Source organism: Danio rerio, chromosome 5 (genome assembly GCF_052040795.2).
Source record: "Danio rerio strain M-AB ecotype USA chromosome 5, GRCz13ab, whole genome shotgun sequence".
NCBI classification, from domain to species: domain Eukaryota; kingdom Metazoa; phylum Chordata; class Actinopteri; order Cypriniformes; family Danionidae; genus Danio; species Danio rerio.
The window spans coordinates 51,880,498-51,902,159 of record NC_141025.1 but is presented as its reverse complement, the minus strand read 5'-3'; positions in this window follow the sequence as shown (position 1 = coordinate 51,902,159).

Here is a 21,662-nt window from a genome sequence, read left to right as displayed (position 1 = left end):
CAGAGGCCTCTAGGTGGAGGGCCAGGGGGCACCCTGGGGCCTCTACTGCAAGTCCAGGGAGAGAGGTGGACCCCTGGGTAGTTTGCTGGGGTCTGAAGCCCATAGGTGGAGGGCCAGGGGGTACCCCGGGGCCTATACATCAAGTCCAGGGAGAGATGTGGACCCCTGGGTAGCTTCCTAAGGTCAGAGGCCCCTAGGTGGAGGGCCAGGGGGCACCCTGGGGCCTATCCTGCAAGTCCAGGGAGAGAGGTGGACCCCTGGGTAGCTTGCTGGGGTACGAGTCCCCTAGGTGGAGGGCCAGGGGGCACCCTGGGGCCTCTACTGCAAGCCCAGGGAGAGAGGTGGACCCCTGGGTAGCTTCCTGGGGTCAGAGTCCCCTAGGTGGAGGGTCAGGAGGTACCCTAGGGCCTCTACTGCAAGTCCAGGGAGAGAGGTGGACCCCTGGGTAGCTTGCTGGGGTCAGAGGCAACTAGGTGGAGGGCCAGGGGGCACCCTAGGGTCTACACTGCAAGTCCAGGGAGAGAGGTGGACCCCTGGGTAGCTTCCTAAGGTCAGAGGCCCCTAGGTGGAGGGCCAGGGGGCACCCTGGGGCCTCTACTGCAAGTCCAGGGAGAGAGGTGGACCCCTGGGTAGCTTGCTGGGGTCTCAAGCCCATAGGTGGAGGGCCAGGGGGCACCTTGGGGCCTCTACTGCAAGTCTAGGGAGAGAGGTGGACCCATGGGTAGCTAGCTTGGGTAAGAGGCCCCTAAGTGGAGGGCCAGGGGGCACCCTGGGGCCTCTACTGCAAGTCCAGGGAGAGAGGTGGACCCCTGGGTAGTTTGCTCGGGTCAGAGGCCCCTAGGCGGAGGGACAGGGGGCTTCCTGGGGCCTCTACTGCAAGTCCAGGGAGAAAGGTGGATCCCTGGGTAGCTTGCTAGGGTCAGAGGCCCCTAGGTGGAGGTCAAGGGGGCACCCTGGGACCTTTACTGCAATCCCAGGGAGAGTTGTGGACCCTTGTGTAGCTTGCTGGGGTCAGAGGCCCCTTGGGGGAGGGTCAGGGGGCACCCTGGGGCCTATTCTGCAAGTCCAGGGAGAGAGGTGGACCTCTGGGTAGCTTGCTGGGGTCAGAGGCCCCTAGGTGGAGGGCCAGGGGACACCTTGGGGCCTCTACTTCAAGTCAAGGGAGAGAGGTGGACCCTTCGGTAGATTGCTGGGGTCAGCGGCCTCTAGGTGGAGGGCCAAGGGGCACCCTGGGGCCTATACTGCAAGCCCAGGGAGAGAGGTGGACCCCTGGGTAGCTTGCTGGAGTCTGTAGCCCATAGGTGGAAGGCCAGGGGGTACCCTGGGGCCTATCCTGCAATCCCAGGGAGAGTTGTGGACCCTTGTGTAGCTTGCTGGGGTCAGAGGCCCCTAGGTGGAGGGCCAGGGGGCACCCTGGGGCCTCTACTGCAAGCCCAGGGAGAGAGGTGGACCCCTGGGTAGCTTCCTGGGGTCAGAGTCTCCTAGGTGGAGGGTCAGGAGGTACCCTAGGGCCTCTACTGCAAGTCCATGGAGAGAGGTGGACCCCTGGGTAGCTTGCTGGGGTCAGAGGCAACTAGTTGGAGGGCCAGGGGGCACCCTAGGGTCTACACTGCAAGTCCAGGGAGAGAGGTGGACCCCTGGGTAGCTTCCTAAGGTCAGAGGCCCCTAGGTGGAGGGCCAGGGGGCACCCTGGGGCCTCTACTGCAAGTCCAGGGAGAGAGGTGGACCCCTGGGTTGCTTGCTGGGGTCTAAAGCCCATAGGTGGAGGGCCAGGGGGCACCCTGGGGCCTCTACTGCAAGTCCAGGGAGAGAGGTGGACCCCTGGGTAGTTTGCTGGGGTCAGAGGCCCCTAGGCGGAGGGACAGGGGGCTTCCTGGGGCCTCTACTGCAAGTCCAGGGAGAGTTGTGGACCCTTGTGTAGCTTGCTGGGGTCAGAGGCCCCTTGGTGGAGGGTCAGGGGGCACCCTGGGGCCTATTCTGCAAGTCCAGGGAGAGAGGTGGACCTCTGGGTAGCTTGCTGGGGTCAGAGGCCCCTAGGTGGAGGGCCAGGGGGCACCCTGGGGCCTATCCTGCAAGTCCAGGGAGAGAGGTGGACCCCTGGGTAGCTTGCTGGGGTACGAGGCCCCTAGGTGGAGGGCCAGGGGGCACCCTGGGGCCTCTACTGCAAGTCCAGGGAGAGAGGTGGACCCCTGGGTAGCTTGCTGGGGTCAGAGGCCCCTAGGTGGAGGGCCAGGGGGCACCCTGGGGCCTCTACTGCAAGTCCAGGGAAAGAGGTGAACCCCTGGGTAGCTTGCTGGGGTCAGAGGCCTCTAGGTGGAGGGCAAGGGGGCACCCTGGGGCCTCTACTGCAAGTCCAGGGAGAGAGGTGGACCCCTGGGTAGTTTACTGGGGTCAGAGGCCCCAAGGCGGAGGGACAGGGGGCTTCCTGGGGCCTCTACTTCAAGTCCAGGGAGAGAGGTGGACCCCTGGGTAGCTTGCTGGGGTCAGAGGTCTCTAGGTGGAGGGCCAAGGGGCACCCTGGGGCCTATACTGCAAGTCCAGGGAGAGAGGTGGACCCCTGGGTAGCTTGCTGGGGTCTGTAGCCCATAGGTGGAGGTCCAGGGGGTACCCTGGGGCCTATACTGCAAGTCCAGGGAGAGAGGTGGACCCCTGGGTAGCTTCCTAATGTCAGAGGCCCCTAGGTGGAGGGCCAGGGGGCACCCTGGGGCCTATCCTGCAAGTCCAGGGAGAGAGGTGGACCCCTGGGTAGCTTGCTGGGGTACGAGGCCCCTAGGTGGAGGGCTAGGGGGCTTCCTGGGGCCTCTACTGCAAGTCCAGGGAGAAAGGTGGACCCCTGGGTAGCTTGCTAGGGTCAGAGGCCCCTAGGTGGAGGTCAAGGGGGCACCCTGGGGCCTTTACTGCAATCCCAGGGAGAGTTGTGGACCCTTGTGTGGCTTGCTGGGGTCAGAGGCCCCTTGGTGGAGGGTCAGGGGGCACCCTGGGGCCTATTCTGCAAGTCCAGGGAGAGAGGTGGACCTCTGGGTAGCTTGCTGGGGTCAGAGGCCCCTAGGTGGAGGGCCAGGGGGCACCCTGGGGCCTATCCTAAAAGTCCAGGGAGAGAGGTGGACCCCTGGGTAGCTTGCTGGGGTACGAGGCCCCTAGGTGGAGGGCCAGGGGGCACCCTGGGGCCTCTACTGCAAGTCCAGGGAGAGAGGTGGACCCCTGGGTAGCTTGCTGGGGTCAGAGGCCCCTAGGTGGAGGGCCAGGGGGCTCCCAGGGGCCTCTACTGCAAGTCCAGGGAAAGAGGTGGACCCCTAGGTAGCTTGCTGGGGTCAGAGGCCTCTAGGTGGAGGGCCAGGGGGCACCCTGGGGCCTCTACTGCAAGTCCAGGGAGAGAGGTGGACCCCTGGGTAGTTTGCTGGGGTCTGAAGCCCATAGGTGGAGGGCCAGGGGGTACCCCGGGGCCTATACATCAAGCCCAGGGAGAGAGGTGGACCCCTGGGTAGCTTCCTAAGGTCAGAGGCCCCTAGGTGGAGGGCCAGGGGTTACCCTGGGGCCTATTCTGCAAGTCCAGGGAGAGAGGTGGACCCCTGGGTAGCTTGCTGGGGTACGAGTCCCCTAGGTGGAGGGCCAGGGGGCACCCTGGGGCCTCTACTGCAAGCCCAGGGAGAGAGGTGGACCCCTGGGTAGCTTCCTGGGGTCAGAGTCCCCTAAGTGGAGGGTCAGGAGGTACCCTAGGGCCTCTACTGCAAGTCCAGGGAGAGAGGTGGACCCCTGGGTAGCTTGCTGGGGTCAGAGGCAACTAGGTGGAGGGCCAGGGGGCACCCTAGGGTCTACACTGCAAGTCCAGGGAGAGAGGTGGACCCCTGGGTAGCTTCCTAAGGTCAGAGGCCCCTAGGTGGAGGGCCAGAGGGCACCCTGGGGCCTCTACTGCAAGTCCAGGGAGAGAGGTGGACCCCTGGGTAGCTTGCTGGGGTCTGAAGCCCATAGGTGGAGGGCCAGGGGGCACCCTGGGGCCTCTACTGCAAGTCTAGGGAGAGAGGTGGACCGATGGGTAGCTAGCTGGGGTAAGAGGCCCCTAAGTGGAGGGCCAGGGGGCACCCTGGGGCCTCTACTGCAAGTCCAGGGAGAGAGGTGGACCCCTGGGTAGTTTGCTGGGGTCAGAGGCCCCTAGGCGGAGGGACAGGGGGCTTCCTGGGGCCTCTACTGCAAGTCCAGGGAGAAAGGTGGACCCCTGGGTAGCTTGCTAGGGTCAGAGGCCCCTAGGTGGGGGTCAAGGGGGCACCCTGGGACCTTTACTGCAATCCCAGGGAGAGTTGTGGACCCTTGTGTAGCTTGCTGGGGTCAGAGGCCCCTTGGTGGAGGGTCAGGGGGCACCCTGGGGCCTATTCTGCAAGTCCATGGAGAGAGGTGGACCTCTGGGTAGCTTGCTGGGGTCAGAGGCCCCTAGGTGGAGGGCCAGGGGGCACCTTGGGGCCTCTACTTTAAGTCCAGGGAGAGAGGTGGACCCTTGGGTAGCTTGCTGGGGTCAGCGGCCTCTAGGTGGAGGGCCAAGGGGCACCCTGGGGCCTATACTGCAAGCCCAGGGAGAGAGGTGGACCCCTGGGTAGCTTGCTGGAGTCTGTAGCCCATAGGTGGAAGGCCAGGGGGTACCCTGGGGCCTATCCTGCAATCCCAGGGAGAGTTGTGGACCCTTGTGTAGCTTGCTGGGGTCAGAGGCCCCTAGGTGGAGGGCCAGGGGGCACCCTGGGGCCTCTACTGCAAGCCCAGGGAGAGAGGTGGACCCCTGGGTAGCTTCCTGGGGTCAGAGTCCCCTAGGTGGAGGGTCAGGAGGTACCCTAGGGCCTCTACTGCAAGTCCATGGAGAGAGGTGGACCCCTGGGTAGCTTGCTGGGGTCAGAGGCAACTAGGTGTAGGGCCAGGGGGCACCCTAGGGTCTACACTGCAAGTCCAGGGAGAGAGGTGGACCCCTGGGTAGCTTCCTAAGGTCAGAGGCCCCTAGGTGGAGGGCCAGGGGGCACCCTGGGGCCTCTACTGCAAGTCCAGGGAGAGAGGTGGACCCCTGGGTAGCTTGCTGGGGTCTGAAGCCCATAGGTGGAGGGCCAGGGGGCACCCTGGGGCCTCTACTGCAAGTCTAGGGAGAGAGGTGGACCCATGGGTAGCTAGCTGGGGTAAGAGGCCCCTAAGTGGAGGGCCAGGGGCACCCTGGGGCCTCTACTGCAAGTCCAGGGAGAAAGGTGGACCCCTGGGTAGCTTGCTAGGGTCAGAGGCCCCTAGGTGGAGGTCAAGGGGGCACCCTGGGGCCTTTACTGCAATCCCAGGGAGAGTTGTGGACCCTTGTGTAGCTTGCTGGAGTCAGAGGCCCCTTGGTGGAGGGTCAGGGGGCACCCTGGGGCCTATTCTGCAAGTCCAGGGAGAGAGGTGGACCTCTGGGTAGCTTGCTGGGGTCAGAGGCCCCTAGGTGGAGGGCCAGGGGGCACCCTGGGGCCAATCCTAAAAGTCCAGGGAGAGAGGTGGAACCCTGGGTAGCTTGCTGGGGTACGAGGCCCCTAGGTGGAGGGCCAGGGGGCACCCTGGGGCCTCTACTGCAAGTCCAGGGAGAGAGGTGGACCCCTGGGTAGCTTGCTGGGGTCAGAGGCCCCTAGGTGGAGGGCCAGGGGGCACCCTGGGGCCTCTACTGCAAGTCCAGGGAAAGAGGTGGACCCCTGGGTAGCTTGCTGGGGTCAGAGGCCTCTAGGTGGAGGGCCAGGGGGCACCCTGGGGCCTCTACTGCAAGTCCAGGGAGAGAGGTGGACCCCTGGGTAGCTTGCTGGGGTCTGAAGCCCATAGGTGGAGGGCCAGGGGGTACCCCGGGGCCTATACTTCAAGTCCAGGGAGAGAGGTCGACCCTTGGGTAGCTTCCTAAGGTTAGAGGCCCCTAGGTGGAGGGCCAGAGGGCACCTAGGGGACTATCGTGCAAGTCCAGGGAGAGAGGTGGACCCCTGGGTAGCTTGCTGGGGTACAAGGCCTCTAGGTGGAGGGCCAGGGGGCACCCTGGGGCCTCTACTGCAAGGCCAGGGAGAGAGGTGGACCCCTTGGTAGCTTGCTTGGGTCAGAGACCCCTAGGTGGAGGGCCAGGGGGCACCTTGGGGCCTATACTTCAAGTCCAGGGAGAGAGATGGACCCTTGGGTAGCTTCCTAAGGTTAGAGGCCCCTAGGTGGAGGGCCAGAGGGCACCCAGGGGACTATCGTGCAAGTCCAGGAAGAGAGGTGGACCCCTGGGTAGCTTGCTGGGGTACAAGGCCTCTAGGTGGAGGGCCAGGGGGCACCCTGGGGCCTCTACTGCAAGGCCAGGGAGAGAGGTGGACCCTTTGGTAACTTGCTTGGGTCAGAGACCCCTAGGTGGAGGGCCAGGGGGCACCTTGGGGCCTCTACTGCAAGTCTAGGGAGAAAGGTGGACCCATGGGTAGCTAGCTGGGGTAAGACGCCCCTAAGTGGAGGGCAAGGGGGCACCCTGGGGCCTCTACTGCAAGTCCAAGGAGAGAGGTGGACCCCTGGGTAGTTTGCTGGGGTCAGAGGCCCCTAGGCGGAGGGACAGGGGGCTTCCTGGGGCCTCTACTGCAAGTCCAGGGAGAGAGGTGGACCCCTGGGTAGCTTGCTGGGGTCAGAGGCCTTTAGGTGTAGGGCCAAGGGGCACCCTGGGGCCTATACTGCAAGTCCAGGGAGAGAGGTGGACCCCTGGGTAGCTTGCTGGGGTCTGTAGCCCATAGGTGGAGGGCCAGGGGGTACCATGGGGCCTATACTGCAAGTCCAGGGAGAGAGGTGGACCCCTGGGTAACTTCCTAAGGTCAGAGGCCCCTAGGTGGAGGGCCAGGGGGCACCCTGGGGCCTATCCTGCAAGTCCAGGGAGAGAGGTGGACCCATGGGTAGCTTGCTGGGGCACGAGGCCCCTAGGTGGAGGGCCAGGGGGCACCCTGGGGCCTCTACTGCAAGTCCAGGGAGAGAGGTGGACCCCTGGGTAGCTTCCTAAGGTCAGAGGCCCCTAGGTGGAGGGCCAGGGGGCACCCTGGGGCCTATCCTGCAAGTCCAGGGAGAGAGGTGGACCCCTGGGTAGCTTGCTGGGGTACGAGTCCCCTAGGTGGAGGGCCAGGGGGCTCCCTGGGGCCTCTACTGCAAGCCCAGGGAGAGAGGTGGACCCCTGGGTAGCTTCCTGGGGTCAGAGTCCCCTAGGTGGAGGGTCAGGAGGTACCCTAGGGCCTCTACTGCAAGTCCAGGGAGAGAGGTGGACCCCTGGGTAGCTTGCTGGGGTCAGAGGCAACTAGGTGGAGGGCCAGGAGGCACCCTAGGGTCTACACTGCAAGTCCAGGGAGAGAGGTGGACCCCTGGGTAGCTTCCTAAGGTCAGAGGCCCCTAGGTGGAGGGCCAGGGGGCACCCTGGGGCCTCTACTGCAAGTCCAGGGAGAGAGGTGGACCCCTGGGTAGCTTGCTATGGTCTGAAGCCCATAGGTGGAGGGCCAGGGGGCACCCTGGGGCCTCTACTGCAAGTCTAGGGAGAGAGGTGGACCCATGGGTAGCTAGCTGGGGTAAGAGGCCCCTAAGTGGAGGGCCAGGGGGCACCCTGGGGCCTCTACTGCAAGTCCAGGGAGAAAGGTGGACCCCTGGGTAGCTTGCTGGGGTCAGAGGCCCCTAGGTGGAGGTCAAGGGGGCACCCTGGGGCCTTTACTGCAATCCCAGGGAGAGTTGTGGACCCTTGTGTAGCTTTCTGGGGTCAGAGGCCCCTTGGTGGAGGGTCAGGGGGCACCCTGGGGCCTATTCTGCAAGTCCAGGGAGAGAGGTGGACCTCTGGGTAGCTTGCTGGGGTCAGAGGCCCCTAGGTGGAGGGCCAGGGGGCACCCTGGGGCCAATCCTAAAAGTCCAGGGAGAGAGGTGGACCCCTGGGTAGCTTGCTGGGGTACGAGGCCCCTAGGTGGAGGGCCAGGGGGCACCCTGGGGCCTCTACTGCAAGTCCAGGGAGAGAGTTGGACCCCTGGGTAGCTTGCTGGGGTCAGAGGCCCCTAGGTGGAGGGCCAGGGGGCACCCTGGGGCCTCTACTGCAAATCCAGGGAAAGAGGTGGACCCCTAGGTAGCTTGCTGGGGTCAGAGGCCTCAAGGTGGAGGGCCAGGGGGCACCCTGGGGCCTCTACTGCAAGTCCAGGGAGAGAGGTGGACCCCTGGGTAGCTTGCTAGGGTCTGAAGCCCATAGGTGGAGGGCCAGGGGGTACCCCGGGGCCTATACTTCAAGTCCAGGGAGAGAGGTCGACCCTTGGGTAGCTTCCTAAGGTTAGAGGCCCCTAGGTGGAGGGCCAGAGGGCACCCTGGGGACTATCGTGCAAGTCCAGGGAGAGAGGTGGACCCCTGGGTAGCTTGCTGGGGTACAAGGCCTCTAGGTGGAGGGCCAGGGGGCACCCTGGGGCCTCTACTGCAAGGCCAGGGAGAGAGGTGGACCCCTTGGTAGCTTGCTTGGGTCAGAGACCCCTAGGTGGAGGGCCAGGGGGCACCTTGGGGCCTATACTTCAAGTCCAGGGAGAGAGATGGACCCTTGGGTAGCTTCCTAAGGTTAGAGGCCCCTAGGTGGAGGGCCAGAGGGCACCCAGGGGACTATCGTGCAAGTCCAGGGAGAGAGGTGGACCCCTGGGTAGCTTGCTGGGGTACAAGGCCTCTAGGTGGAGGGCCAGGGGGCACCCTGGGGCCTCTACTGCAAGGCCAGGGAGAGAGGTGGACCCCTTGGTAGCTTGCTTGGGTCAGAGACCCCTAGGTGGAGGGCCAGGGGGCACCTTGGGGGCTCTACTGCAAGTCTAGGGAGAGAGGTGGACCCATGGGTAGCTAGCTGGGGTAAGACGCCCCTAAGTGGAGGGCAAGGGGGCACCCTGGGGCCTCTACTGCAAGTCCAGGGAGAGAGGTGGACCCCTGGGTAGTTTGCTGGGGTCAGAGGCCCCTAGGCGGAGGGACAGGGGGCTTCCTGGGGCCTCTACTGCAAGTCCAGGGAGAGAGGTGGACCCATGGGTAGCTTGCTGGGGCACGAGGCCCCTAGGTGGAGGGCCAGGGGGCACCCTGGGGCCTCTACTGCAAGGCCAGTGAGAGAGGTGGACCCCTGGGTAGCTTGCTTGGGTCAGAGGCCCCTAGGTGGAGGGCCAGGGGGCACCCTGGGGCCTATCCTGCAAGTCCAGGGAGAGAGGTGGACCCCTGGGTAGCTTGCTGGGGTACGAGTCCCCTAGGTGGAGGGCCAGGGGGCTCCCTGGGGCCTCTAATGCAAGCCCAGGGAGAGAGGTGGACCCCTGTGTAGCTTCCTGGGGTCAGAGTCCCCTAGGTGGAGGGTCAGGAGGTACCCTAGAGCCTCTACTGCAAGTCAAGGGAGAGAGGTGGACCCCTGGGTAGCTTGCTGGGGTCAGAGGCAACTAGGTGGAGGGCCAGGGGGCACCCTAGGGTCTACACTGCAAGTCCAGGGAGAGAGGTGGACCCCTGGGTAGCTTCCTAAGGTCAGAGGCCCCTAGGTGGAGGGCCAGGGGGCACCCTGGGGCATATCCTGCAAGTCCAGGGAGAGAGGTGGACCCATGGGTAGCTTGATGGGGCACAAGGCCCCTAGGTGGAGGGCCAGGGGGCACCCTGGGGCCTCTACTGCAAGTCCAGGGAGAGAGGTGGACCCCTGGGTAGTTTGCTGGGGTCAGAGGCCCCTAGGCGGAGGAACAGGGGGCTTCCTGGGGTCTCTACTGCAAGTCCAGGGAGAAAGGTGGACCCCTGGGTAGCTTGCTAGGGTCAGAGGCCCCTAGGTGGAGGTCAAGGGGGCACCCTGGGACCTTTACTGCAATCCCAGGGAGAGTTGTTGACCCTTGTGTAGCTTGCTGGGGTCAGGGGCCCCTTGGTGGAGGGTCAGGGGGCACCCTGGGGCCTATTCTGCAAGTCCAGGGAGAGAGGTGGACCTCTGGGTAGCTTGCTGGGGTACGAGGCCCCTAGGTGGAGGGCCAGGGGGCACCCTGGTGCCTATCCTGCAAGTCCAGGGAGAGAGGTGGACCCTTGGGTAGCTTGCTGGGGTACGAGGCCCATAGGTGGAGGGCCAGGGGGCACCCTGGGGCCTCTACTGCAAGTCCAGGGAGAGAGGTGGACCCCTGGGTAGCTTGCTGGGGTCAGAGGCCCCTAGGTGGAGGGCCAGGGGGCACCCTGGGGCCTCTACTGCAAGACCAGGGAAAGAGATGGACCCCTGGGTAGCTTGCTGGGGTCAGAGGCCTCTAGGTGGAGGGCCAGGGGGCACCCTGGGGCCTCTACTGCAAGTCTAGGGAGAGAGGTGGACCCATGGGTAGCTAGCTGGGGTAAGAGGCCCCTAAGTGGAGGGCCAGGGGGCACCCTGGGGCCTCTACTGCAAGTCCAGGGAGAGAGGTGGACCCCTGGGTAGCTTGCTGGGGTCTGAAGCCCATAGGTGGAGGGCCAGGGGGTACCCTGGGGCCTATACTTCAAGTCCAGGGAGAGAGGTGGACCCTTGGGTAGCTTCCTAAGGTTAGAGGCCCCTAGGTGGAGGGCCAGAGGGCACCCTGGGGACTATCGTGCAAGTCCAGGGAGAGAGGTGGACCCCTGGGTAGCTTGCTGGGGTACAAGGCCTCTAGGTGGAGGGCCAGGGGGCACCCTTGGGCCTATCTTGCAAGTCCAGGGAGTAAGGTGGACCCCTGAGTAGCTTGCTGGGGTACGAGGCCCCTAGGTGGAGGGCCAGGGGGGACCCTGGGGCCTCTACTGCAAGTCCAGGGAGAGAGGTGGACCCCTGGGTAGCTTGCTGGGGTCTGAAGCCCATAGGTGGAGGGCCAGGGGGCACCCTGGGGCCTCTACTGCAAGTCTAGGGAGAGAGGTGGACCCATGGGTAGCTAGCTGGGGTCAGAGGCCCCTAAGTGGAGGGCCAGGGGGCACCCTAGGGCCTCTACTGCAAGACCAGGGAGAGAGGTGGACCCCTGGGTAGTTTGCTGGGGTCAGAGTCCCCTAGGCGGAGGGACAGGGGGCTTCCTGGGGCCTCTACTGCAAGTCCAGGGAGAAAGGTGGACCCCTGGGTAGCTTGCTAGGGTTAGAGGCCCCTAGGTGGAGGTCAAGGGGGCACCCTGGGGCCTTTACTGCAATCCCAGGGAGAGTTGTGGACCCTTGTGTAGCTTGCTGGGGTCAGAGGCCGCCTGGTGGAGGGTCAGGGGGCACCCTGGGGCCTATTCTGCAAGTCCAGGGAGAGAGGTGGACCTCTGGGTAGCTTGCTGGGGTCAGAGGCCCCTAGGTGGAGGGCCAGGGGGCACCCTGGGGCCTATCCTGCAAGTCCAGGGAGAGAGGTGGACCCCTGGGTAGCTTGTTGGGGTACGAGGCCCCTAGGTGGAAGGCCAGGGGGCACCCTGGGGCCTCTACTGCAAGTCCAGGGAGAGAGGTGGACCCCTGGGTAGCTTGCTGGGGTCAGAGGCCCCTAGGTGGAGGGCCAGGGGGCACCCTGGGGCCTCTACTGCAAGTCCAGGGAAAGAGGTGGACCCCTGGGTAGCTTGCTGGGGTCAGAGGCCTCTAGGTGGAGGGCCAGGGGGCATCCTGGGGCCTCTACTGCAAGTCCAGGGAGAGAGGTGGACCCCTGGGTAGCTTGCTGGGGTCTGAAGCCCATAGGTGGAGGGCCAGGGGGTACCCTGGGGCCTATACTTCAAGTCCAGGGAGAGAGGTGGACCCTTGGGTAGCTTCCTAAGGTTAGAGGCCCCTAGGTGGAGGGCAAGAGGGCACCCAGGGGACTATCGTGCAAGTCCAGGGAGAGAGGTGGACCCCTGGGTAGCTTGCTGGGGTACAAGGCCTCTAGGTGGAGGGCCAGGGGGCACCCTGGGGCCTCTACTGCAAGGCCAGGGAGAGAGGTGGACCCCTTGGTAGCTTGCTTGGGTCAGAGACCCCTAGGTGGAGGGCCAGGGGGCACCTTGGGGCCTCTACTGCAAGTCTAGGTAGAGAGGTGGACCCCTGGGTAGCTTGCTGGGGTCAGAGGCCTCTAGGTGGAGGGCCAAGGGGCTTCCTGGGGCCTCTACTGCAAGTCCAGGGAGAGAGGTGGACCCCTGGGTAGCTTGCTGGGGTCAGAGGCTTCTAGGTGGAGGGCCAAGGGGCACCCTGGGGCCTATACTGCAAGTCCAGGGAGAAAGGTGGACCCCTGGGTAGCTTGCTGGGGTCTGTAGCCCATAGGTGGAGGGCCAAGGGGCACCCTGGGGCCTATACTGCAAGTCCAGGGAGAGAGGTGGACCCCTGGGTAGCTTGCTGGGGTCTGTAGCCCATAGGTGGAGGTCCAGGGGGTACCCTGGGGCCTATACTGCAAGTCCAGGGAGAGAGCTGGACCCCTGGGTAGCGTCCTAATGTCAGAGGCCCCTAGGTGGAGGGCCAGGGGGCACCCTGGGGCCTATCCTGCAAGTCCAGGGAGAGAGGTGGACCCCTGGGTAGCTTGCTGGGGTACGAGGCCCCTAGGTGGAGGGCCAGGGGGCACCCTGGGGCCTCTACTGCAAGTCCAGGGAGAGAGGTGGACCCCTGGGTAGCTTGCTGGGGTACGAGTCCCCTAGGTGGAGGGCCAGGGGGCACCCTGGGGCCTCTACTGCAAGTCCAGGGAGAGAGGTGGACCCCTAGGTAGCTTCCTGGGGTCAGAGTCCCCTAGGTGGAGGGTCAGGAGGTACCCTAGGGCCTCTACTGCAAGTCCAGGGAGAGAGGTGGACCCCTGGGTAGCTAGCTGGGGTCAGAGGCAAATAGGTGGAGGACCAGGGGGCACCCTAGGGTCTACACTGCAAGTCCAGGGAGAGAGGTGGACCCCTGGGTAGCTTCCTAAGGTCAGAGGCCCCTAGGTGGAGGGCCAGGGGGCACCCTGGGGCCTATCCTGCAAGTCCAGGGAGAGATGTGGACCCCTGGGTAGCTTGCTGGGGTACGAGGCCCCTAGGTGGAGGGCCAGGGGGCACCCTGGGGCCTCTACTGCAAGTCCAGGGAGAGAGGAGGACCCCTGGGTAGCTTGCTGGGGTCAGAGGCAACTAGGTGGAGGGACAGGGGTACACTGGGGCCTAGACTGCAAGTCCAGGGAGAGAGGTGGACCCCTGGGTAGCTTCCTGAGGTCAAAGGCCCCTAGGTGGAGGGCCAGGGGGCACCCTGGGGCCTATCCTGCAAGTCCAAGGAGAGAGGTGGACCCCTGGGTTGCTTGCTGGGGTACGAGGCCCCTAGTTGGAGGGCCAGGGGGCACCCTGGGGCCTCTACTGCAAGCCCAGGGAGAGAGGTGGACCCATGGTTAGCTTGCTGGGGTCGGAAGCCCCTTGGTCTATGGCCAGGGGGCACCCTGGGGCCTATACTGCAAGTCCAGGGAGAGAGGTGGACCCATGGGTAGCTTGCTGGGGTCAGAGGCCCCTAGGTGGAAGGCCAGGGGCTTCCTGGGCCATCTACTGCAAGTCTAGGCAGAGAGGTGGACCCCTGGGTAGCTTGCTGGGGTCAGAGGCCCCTAGGTGGAGGGCCAGGGGGCACCCTGGGGCCTCTACTGCAAGTCCAGGGAAAGAGGTGGACCCCTGGGTAGCTTGCTGGGGTCAGAGGCCTCTAGGTGGAGGGCCAGGGGGCACCCTGGGGCCTCTACTGCAAGTCTAGGGAGAGAGGTGGACCCATGGGTAGCTAGCTGGTGTAAGAGGCCCCTAAGTTGAGGGCCAGGGGGCACCCTGGGGCCTCTACTGCAAGTCCAGGGATAGAGGTGGACCCCTGGGTAGCTTGCTGGGGTCTGAAGCCCATAGGTGGAGGGCCAGGGGGTACCCTGGGGCCTATACTTCAAGTCCAGGGAGAGAGGTGGACCCTTGGGTAGCTTCCTAAGGTTAGAGGCCCCTAGGTGGAGGGCCAGAGGGCACCCTGGGGACTATCGTGCAAGTCCAGGGAGAGAGGTGGACCCCTGGGTAGCTTGCTGGGGTACAAGGCCTCTAGGTGGAGGGCCAGGGGTCACCCTGGGGCCTTTCTTGCAAGTCCAGGGAGTAAGGTGGACCCCTGAGTAGCTTGCTGGGGTACGAGGCCCCTAGGTGGAGGGCCAGGGGGCACCCTGGGGCCTCTACTGCAAGTCCAGGGAGAGAGGTGGACCCCTGGGTAGCTTGCTGGGGTCTGAAGCCCATAGGTGGAGGGCCAGGGGGCACCCTGGGGCCTCTACTGCAAGTCTAGGGAGAGAGGTGGACCCATGGGTAGCTAGCTGGGGTAAGAGGCCCGTAAGTGGAGGGCCAGGGGGCACCCTGGGGCCTCTACTGCAAGTCCAGGGAGAGAGGTGGACCCCTGGGTAGTTTGCTGGGGTCAGAGGCCCCTAGGCGGAGAGACAGGGGGCTTCCTGGGGCCTATACTGCAAGTCCAGGGAGAAAGGTTGACCCCTGGGTAGCTTGCTAGGGTCAGAGGCCCCTAGGTGGAGGTCAAGGGGGCACCCTGGGGCCTTTACTGCAATCCCAGGGAGAGTTGTGGACCCTTGTGTAGCTTGCTGGGGTCAGAGGCCCCTTGGTGGGGGGTCAGGGGGCACCCTGGGGCCTATTCTGCAAGTCCAGGGAGAGAGGTGGACCTCTGGGTAGCTTGCTGGGGTCAGACGCCCCTAGGTGGAGGGCCAGGGGGCACCCTGGGGCCTATCCTGCAAGTCCAGGGAGAGAGGTGGACCCCTGGGTAGCTTGCTGGGGTCAGAGGCCCCTAGGTGGAGGGCCAGGGGGCACCCTGGGGCCTCTACTGCAAGTCCAGGGAGAGAGATGGACCCCTGGGTAGCTTGCTGGAGTCAGAGGCCTCTAGGTGGAGGGCCAGGGGGCACCCTGGGGCCTCTACTGCAAGTCCAGGGAGAGAGGTGGACCCCTGGGTAGCTTGCTGGGGTCTGAAGCCCATAGGTGTAGGGCCAGGGGGTACCCTGGGGCCTATACTTCAAGTCCAGGGAGAGAGGTGGACCCTTGGGTAGCTTCCTAAGGTTAGAGGCCCCTAGGTGGAGGGCCAGAGGGCACCCTAGGGACTATCGTGCTAGTCCAGGGAGAGAGGTGGACCCCTGGGTAGCTTGCTGGGGTACAAGGCCTCTAGGTGGAGGGCCAGGGGGCACCCTGGGGCCTCTACTGCAAGGCCAGGGAGAGAGGTGGACCCCTTGGTAGCTTCCTTGGGTCAGAGACCCCTAGGTGGAGGGCCAGGGGGCACCTTGGGGCCTCTACTGCAAGTCTAGGGAGAGAGGTGGACCCATGGGTAGCTAGCTGGGGTAAGAGGCCCCTAAGTGGAGGGCAAGGGGGCACCCTGGGGCCTCTACTGCAAGTCCAGGGAGAGAGGTGGACCCCTGGGTAGTTTGCTGGGGTCAGAGGCCCCAAGGCGGAGGGACAGGGGGCTTCCTGGGGCCTCTACTGCAAGTCCAGGGAGAGAGGTGGACCCCTGGGTAGCTTGCTGGGCCCAGAGGCCTCTAGGTGGAGGGCCAAGGGGCACCCTGGGGCCAATACTGCAAGTCCAGGGAGAGAGGTGGACCCCTGGGTAGCTTGCTGGGGTCTGTAGCCCATAGGTGGAGGTCCAGGGGGTACCCTGGGGCCTATACTGCAAATCCAGGGAGAGAGGTGGACCCCTGGGTAGCTTCCTAAGGTCAGAGGCCCCTAGGTGGAGGGCCAGGGGGCACCATGGCCCTATCCTGCAAGTCCAGGGAGAGAGGTGGACCCCTGGGTAGCTTGCTGGGGTACGAGGCCCCTAGGTGGAGGGCCAGGGGGCACCCTGGGGCCTCTACTGCAAGTCCAGGGAGAGAGGTGCACCCCTAGGTAGCTTCCTAAGGTCAGAGGCCCCTAGGTGGAGGGCCAGGGGGCACCCTGGGGCCTATCCTGCAAGTCCAGGGAGAGAGGTGGACCCCTGGGTAGCTTGCTGGGGTACGAGTCCCCTAGGTGGAGGGCCAGGGGGCACCCTGGGGCCTCTACTGCTAGTCCAGGGAGAGAGGTGGACCCCTGGGTAGCTTCCTGGGGTCAGAGTCCCCTAGGTGGAGGGTCAGGAGGTACCCTAGGGCCTCTACTGCAAGTCCAGGGAGAGAGGTGGACCCCTGGGTAGCTTGCTGGGGTCAGAGGCAACTAGGTGGAGGGCCAGGGGGCACCCTAGGGTCTACACTGCAAGTCCAGGGAGAGAGGTGGACCCCTGGGTAGTTTGCTGGGGTCAGAGGCCCCTAGGCGGAGGGACAGGGGGCTTCCTGGGGCCTCTACTGCAAGTCCAGGGAGAAAGGTGGACCCCTGGGTAGCTTGCTAGGGTCAGAGGCCCCTAGGTGGAGGTCAAGGGGGCACCCTGGGGCCTTTACTGCAATCCCAGGGAGAGTTGTGTACCCTTGTGTAGCTTGCTGGGGTCAGAGGCCCCTTGGTGGAGGGTCAGGGGGCACCCTGGGGCCTATTCTGCAAGTCCAGGGAGAGAGGTGGACCTCTGGGTAGCTTGCTGGGGTCAGAGGCCCCTAGGTGGAGGGCCAGGGGGCACCCTGGGGCCTATCCTGCAAGTCCAGGGAGAGAGGTGGACCCCTGGGTAGCTTGCTGGGGTCAGAGGCCCCTAGGTGGAGGGCCAGGGGGCATCCTGGGGCCTCTACTGCAAGTCCAGGGAGTGAGGTGGACCCCTGGGTAGCTTGCTGGAGTCAGAGGCCTCTAGGTGGAAGGTCAGGGGGCACCCTGGGGCCTCTACTGCAAGTCCAGGGAGAGAGGTGGACCCCTGGTTAGCTTGCTGGGGTCTGAAGCCCATAGGTGGAGGGCCAGGGGGTACCCTGGGGCCTATACTTCAAGTCCAGGGAGAGAGGTGGACCCTTGGGTAGCTTCCTAAGGTTAGAGGCCCCTAGGTGGAGGGCCAGAGGGCACCCTGGGGACTATCGTGCAAGTCCAGGGAGAGAGGTGGACCCCTGGGTAGCTTGCTGGGGTACAAGGCCTCTAGGTGGAGGGCCAGGAGGCACCCTGGGGCCTCTACTGCAAGGCCAGGGAGAGAGGTGGACCCCTTGGTAGCTTGCTTGGGTCAGAAACCCCTAGGTGGAGGGCCAGGGGGCACCTTGGGGCCTCTACTGCAAGTCTAGGGAGAGAGGTGGACCCATGGGTAGCTAGCTGGGGTAAGAGGCCCCTAAGTGGAGGGCAAGGGGGCACCCTGGGGCCTCTACTGCAAGTCCAGGGAGAGAGGTGGACCCCTGGGTAGTTTGCTGGGGTCAGAGGCCCCAAGGCGGAGGGACAGGGGGCTTCCTGGGGCCTCTACTGCAAGTCCAGGGAGAGAGGTGGACCCCTGGGTAGCTTGCTGGGGTCAGAGGCCTCTAGGTGGAGGGCCAAGGGGCACCCTGGGGCCTATACTGCAAGTCCAGGGAGAGAGGTGGACCCCTGGGTAGCTTGCTGGGGTCTGTAGCCCATAGGTGGAGGTCCAGGGGGTACCCTGGGGCCTATACTGCAAATCCAGGGAGAGAAGTGGACCCCTGGGTAGCTTCCTAAGGTCAGAGGCCCCTACGTGGAGGGCCAGGGGGCACCCTGGGGCCTATCCTGCAAGTCCAGGGAGAGAGGTGGACCCCTGGGTAGCTTGCTGGGGTACCAGGCCCCTAGGTGGAGGGCCAGGGGGCACCCTGGGGCCTCTACTGCAAGTCCAGGGAAAGAGGTGGACCCCTGGGTAGCTTCCTAAGGTCAGAGGCCCCTAGGTGGAGGGCCAGGGGGCACCCTGGGGCCTATCCTGCAAGTCCAGGGAGAGAGGTGGACCCCTGGGTAGCTTGCTGGGGTACGAGTCCCCTAGGTGGAGGGCCAGGGGGCACCCTGGGGCCTCTACTGCTAGTCCAGGGAGAGAGGTGGACCCCTGGGTAGCTTCCTGTGGTCAGAGTCCCCTAGGTGGAGGGTCAGGAGGTACCCTAGGGCCTCTACTGCAAGTCCAGGGAGAGAGGTGGACCCATGGGTAGCTAGCTGGGGTAAGAGGCCCCTAAGTGGAGGGTCAGGAGGTACCCTAGGGCCTCTACTGCAAGTCCAGGGAGAGAGGTGGACCCCTGGGTAGCTAGCTGGGGTCAGAGGCAAATAGGTGGAGGACCAGGGGGCACCCTAGGGTCTACACTGCAAGTCCAGGGAGAGAGGTGGACCCCTGGGTAGCTTCCTAAGGTCAGAGGCCCCTAGGTGGAGGGCCAGGGGGCACCCTGGGGCCTATCCTGCAAGTCCAGGGAGAGATGTGGACCCCTGGGTAGCTTGCTGGGGTACGAGGCCCCTAGGTGGAGGGCCAGGGGGCACCCTGGGGCCTCTACTGCAAGTCCAGGGAGAGAGGAGGACCCCTGGGTAGCTTGCTGGGGTCAGAGGCAACTAGGTGGAGGGACAGGGGTACACTGGGGCCTAGACTGCAAGTCCAGGGAGAGAGGTGGACCCCTGGGTAGCTTCCTGAGGTCAAAGGCCCCTAGGTGGAGGGCCAGGGGGCACCCTGGGGCCTATCCTGCAAGTCCAAGGAGAGAGGTGGACCCCTGGGTTGCTTGCTGGGGTACGAGGCCCCTAGTTGGAGGGCCAGGGGGCACCCTGGGGCCTCTACTGCAAGTCTAGGCAGAGAGGTGGACCCATGGTTAGCTTGCTGGGGTCGGAAGCCCCTTGGTCTATGGCCAGGGGGCACCCTGGGGCCTATACTGCAAGTCCAGGGAGAGAGGTGGACCCATGGGTAGCTTGCTGGGGTCAGAGGCCCCTAGGTGGAGGGCCAGGGGCTTCCTGGGCCATCTACTGCAAGTCTAGGCAGAGAGGTGGACCCCTGGGTAGCTTGCTGGGGTCAGAGGCCCCTAGGTGGAGGGCCAGGGGGCACCCTGGGGCCTCTACTGCAAGTCCAGGGAAAGAGGTGGACCCCTGGGTAGCTTGCTGGGGTCAGAGGCCTCTAGGTGGAGGGCCAGGGGGCACCCTGGGGCCTCTACTGCAAGTCTAGGGAGAGAGGTGGACCCATGGGTAGCTAGCTGGTGTAAGAGGCCCCTAAGTGGAGGGCCAGGGGGCACCCTGGGGCCTCTACTGCAAGTCCAGGGATAGAGGTGGACCCCTGGGTAGCTTGCTGGGGTCTGAAGCCCATAGGTGGAGGGCCAGGGGGTACCCTGGGGCCTATACTTCAAGTCCAGGGAGAGAGGTGGACCCTTGGGTAGCTTCCTAAGGTTAGAGGCCCCTAGGTGGAGGGCCAGAGGGCACCCTGGGGACTATCGTGCAAGTCCAGGGAGAGAGGTGGACCCCTGGGTAGCTTGCTGGGGTACAAGGCCTCTAGGTGGAGGGCCAGGGGTCACCCTGGGGCCTTTCTTGCAAGTCCAGGGAGTAAGGTGGACCCCTGAGTAGCTTGCTGGGGTACGAGGCCCCTAGGTGGAGGGCCAGGGGGCACCCTGGGGCCTCTACTGCAAGTCCAGGGAGAGAGGTGGACCCCTGGGTAGCTTGCTGGGGTCTGAAGCCCATAGGTGGAGGGCCAGGGGGCACCCTGGGGCCTCTACTGCAAGTCTAGGGAGAGAGGTGGACCCATGGGTAGCTAGCTGGGGTAAGAGGCCCGTAAGTGGAGGGCCAGGGGGCACCCTGGGGCCTCTACTGCAAGTCCAGGGAGAGAGGTGGACCCCTGGGTAGTTTGCTGGGGTCAGAGGCCCCTAGGTGGAGAGACAGGGGGCTTCCTGGGGCCTATACTGCAAGTCCAGGGAGAAAGGTTGACCCCTGGGTAGCTTGCTAGGGTCAGAGGCCCCTAGGTGGAGGTCAAGGGGGCACCCTGGGGCCTTTACTGCAATCCCAGGGAGAGTTGTGGACCCTTGTGTAGCTTGCTGGGGTCAGAGGCCCCTTGGTGGGGGGTCAGGGGGCACCCTGGGGCCTATTCTGCAAGTCCAGGGAGAGAGGTGGACCTCTGGGTAGCTTGCTGGGGTCAGACGCCCCTAGGTGGAGGGCCAGGGGGCACCCTGGGGCCTATCCTGCAAGTCCAGGGAGAGAGGTGGACCCCTGGGTAGCTTGCTGGGGTCAGAGGCCCCTAGGTGGAGGGCCAGGGGGCACCCTGGGGCCTCTACTGCAAGTCCAGGGAGAGAGGTGGACCCCTGGGTAGCTTGCTGGAGTCAGAGGCCTCTAGGTGGAGGGCCAGGGGGCACCCTGGGGCCTCTACTGCAAGTCCAGGGAGAGAGGTGGACCCCTGGGTAGCTTGCTGGGGTCTGAAGCCCATAGGTGTAGGGCCAGGGGGTACCCTGGGGCCTATACTTCAAGTCCAGGGAGAGAGGTGGACCCTTGGGTAGCTTCCTAAGGTTAGAGGCCCCTAGGTGGAGGGCCAAAGGGCACCCTAGGGACTATCGTGCTAGTCCAGGGAGAGAGGTGGACCCCTGGGTAGCTTGCTGGGGTACAAGGCCTCTAGGTGGAGGGCCAGGGGGCACCCTGGGGCCTCTACTGCAAGGCCAGGGAGAGAGGTGGACCCCTTGGTAGCTTCCTTGGGTCAGAGACCCCTAGGTGGAGGGCCAGGGGGCACCTTGGGGCCTCTACTGCAAGTCTAGGGAGAGAGGTGGACCCATGGGTAGCTAGCTGGGGTAAGAGGCCCCTAAGTGGAGGGCAAGGGGGCACCCTGGGGCCTCTACTGCAAGTCCAGGGAGAGAGGTGGACCCCTGGGTAGTTTGCTGGGGTCAGAGGCCCCAAGGCGGAGGGACAGGGGGCTTCCTGGGGCCTCTACTGCAAGTCCAGGGAGAGAGGTGGACCCCTGGGTAGCTTGCTGGGCCCAGAGGCCTCTAGGTGGAGGGCCAAGGGGCACCCTGGGGCCTATACTGCAAGTCCAGGGAGAGAGGTGGACCCCTGGGTAGCTTGCTGGGGTCTGTAGCCCATAGGTGGAGGTCCAGGGGGTACCCTGGGGCCTATACTGCAAATCCAGGGAGAGAGGTGGACCCCTGGGTAGCTTCCTAAGGTCAGAGGCCCCTAGGTGGAGGGCCAGGGGGCACCATGGCCCTATCCTGCAAGTCCAGGGAGAGAGGTGGACCCCTGGGTAGCTTGCTGGGGTACGAGGCCCCTAGGTGGAGGGCCAGGGGGCACCCTGGGGCCTCTACTGCAAGTCCAGGGAGAGAGGTGCACCCCTGGGTAGCTTCCTAAGGTCAGAGGCCCCTAGGTGGAGGGCCAGGGGGCACCCTGGGGCCTATCCTGCAAGTCCAGGGAGAGAGGTGGACCCCTGGGTAGCTTGCTGGGGTACGAGTCCCCTAGGTGGAGGGCCAGGGGGCACCCTGGGGCCTCTACTGCTAGTCCAGGGAGAGAGGTGGACCCCTGGGTAGCTTCCTGGGGTCAGAGTCCCCTAGGTGGAGGGTCAGGAGGTACCCTAGGGCCTCTACTGCAAGTCCAGGGAGAGAGGTGGACCCCTGGGTAGCTTGCTGGGGTCAGAGGCAACTAGGTGGAGGGCCAGGGGGCACCCTAGGGTCTACACTGCAAGTCCAGGGAGAGAGGTGGACCCCTGGGTAGTTTGCTGGGGTCAGAGGCCCCTAGGCGGAGGGACAGGGGGCTTCCTGGGGCCTCTACTGCAAGTCCAGGGAGAAAGGAGGACCCCTGGGTAGCTTGCTAGGGTCAGAGGCCCCTAGGTGGAGGTCAAGGGGGCACCCTGGGGCCTTTACTGCAATCCCAGGGAGAGTTGTGTACCCTTGTGTAGCTTGCTGGGGTCAGAGGCCCCTTGGTGGAGGGTCAGGGGGCACCCTGGGGCCTATTCTGCAAGTCCAGGGAGAGAGGTGGACCTCTGGGTAGCTTGCTGGGGTCAGAGGCCCCTAGGTGGAGGGCCAGGGGGCACCCTGGGGCCTATCCTGC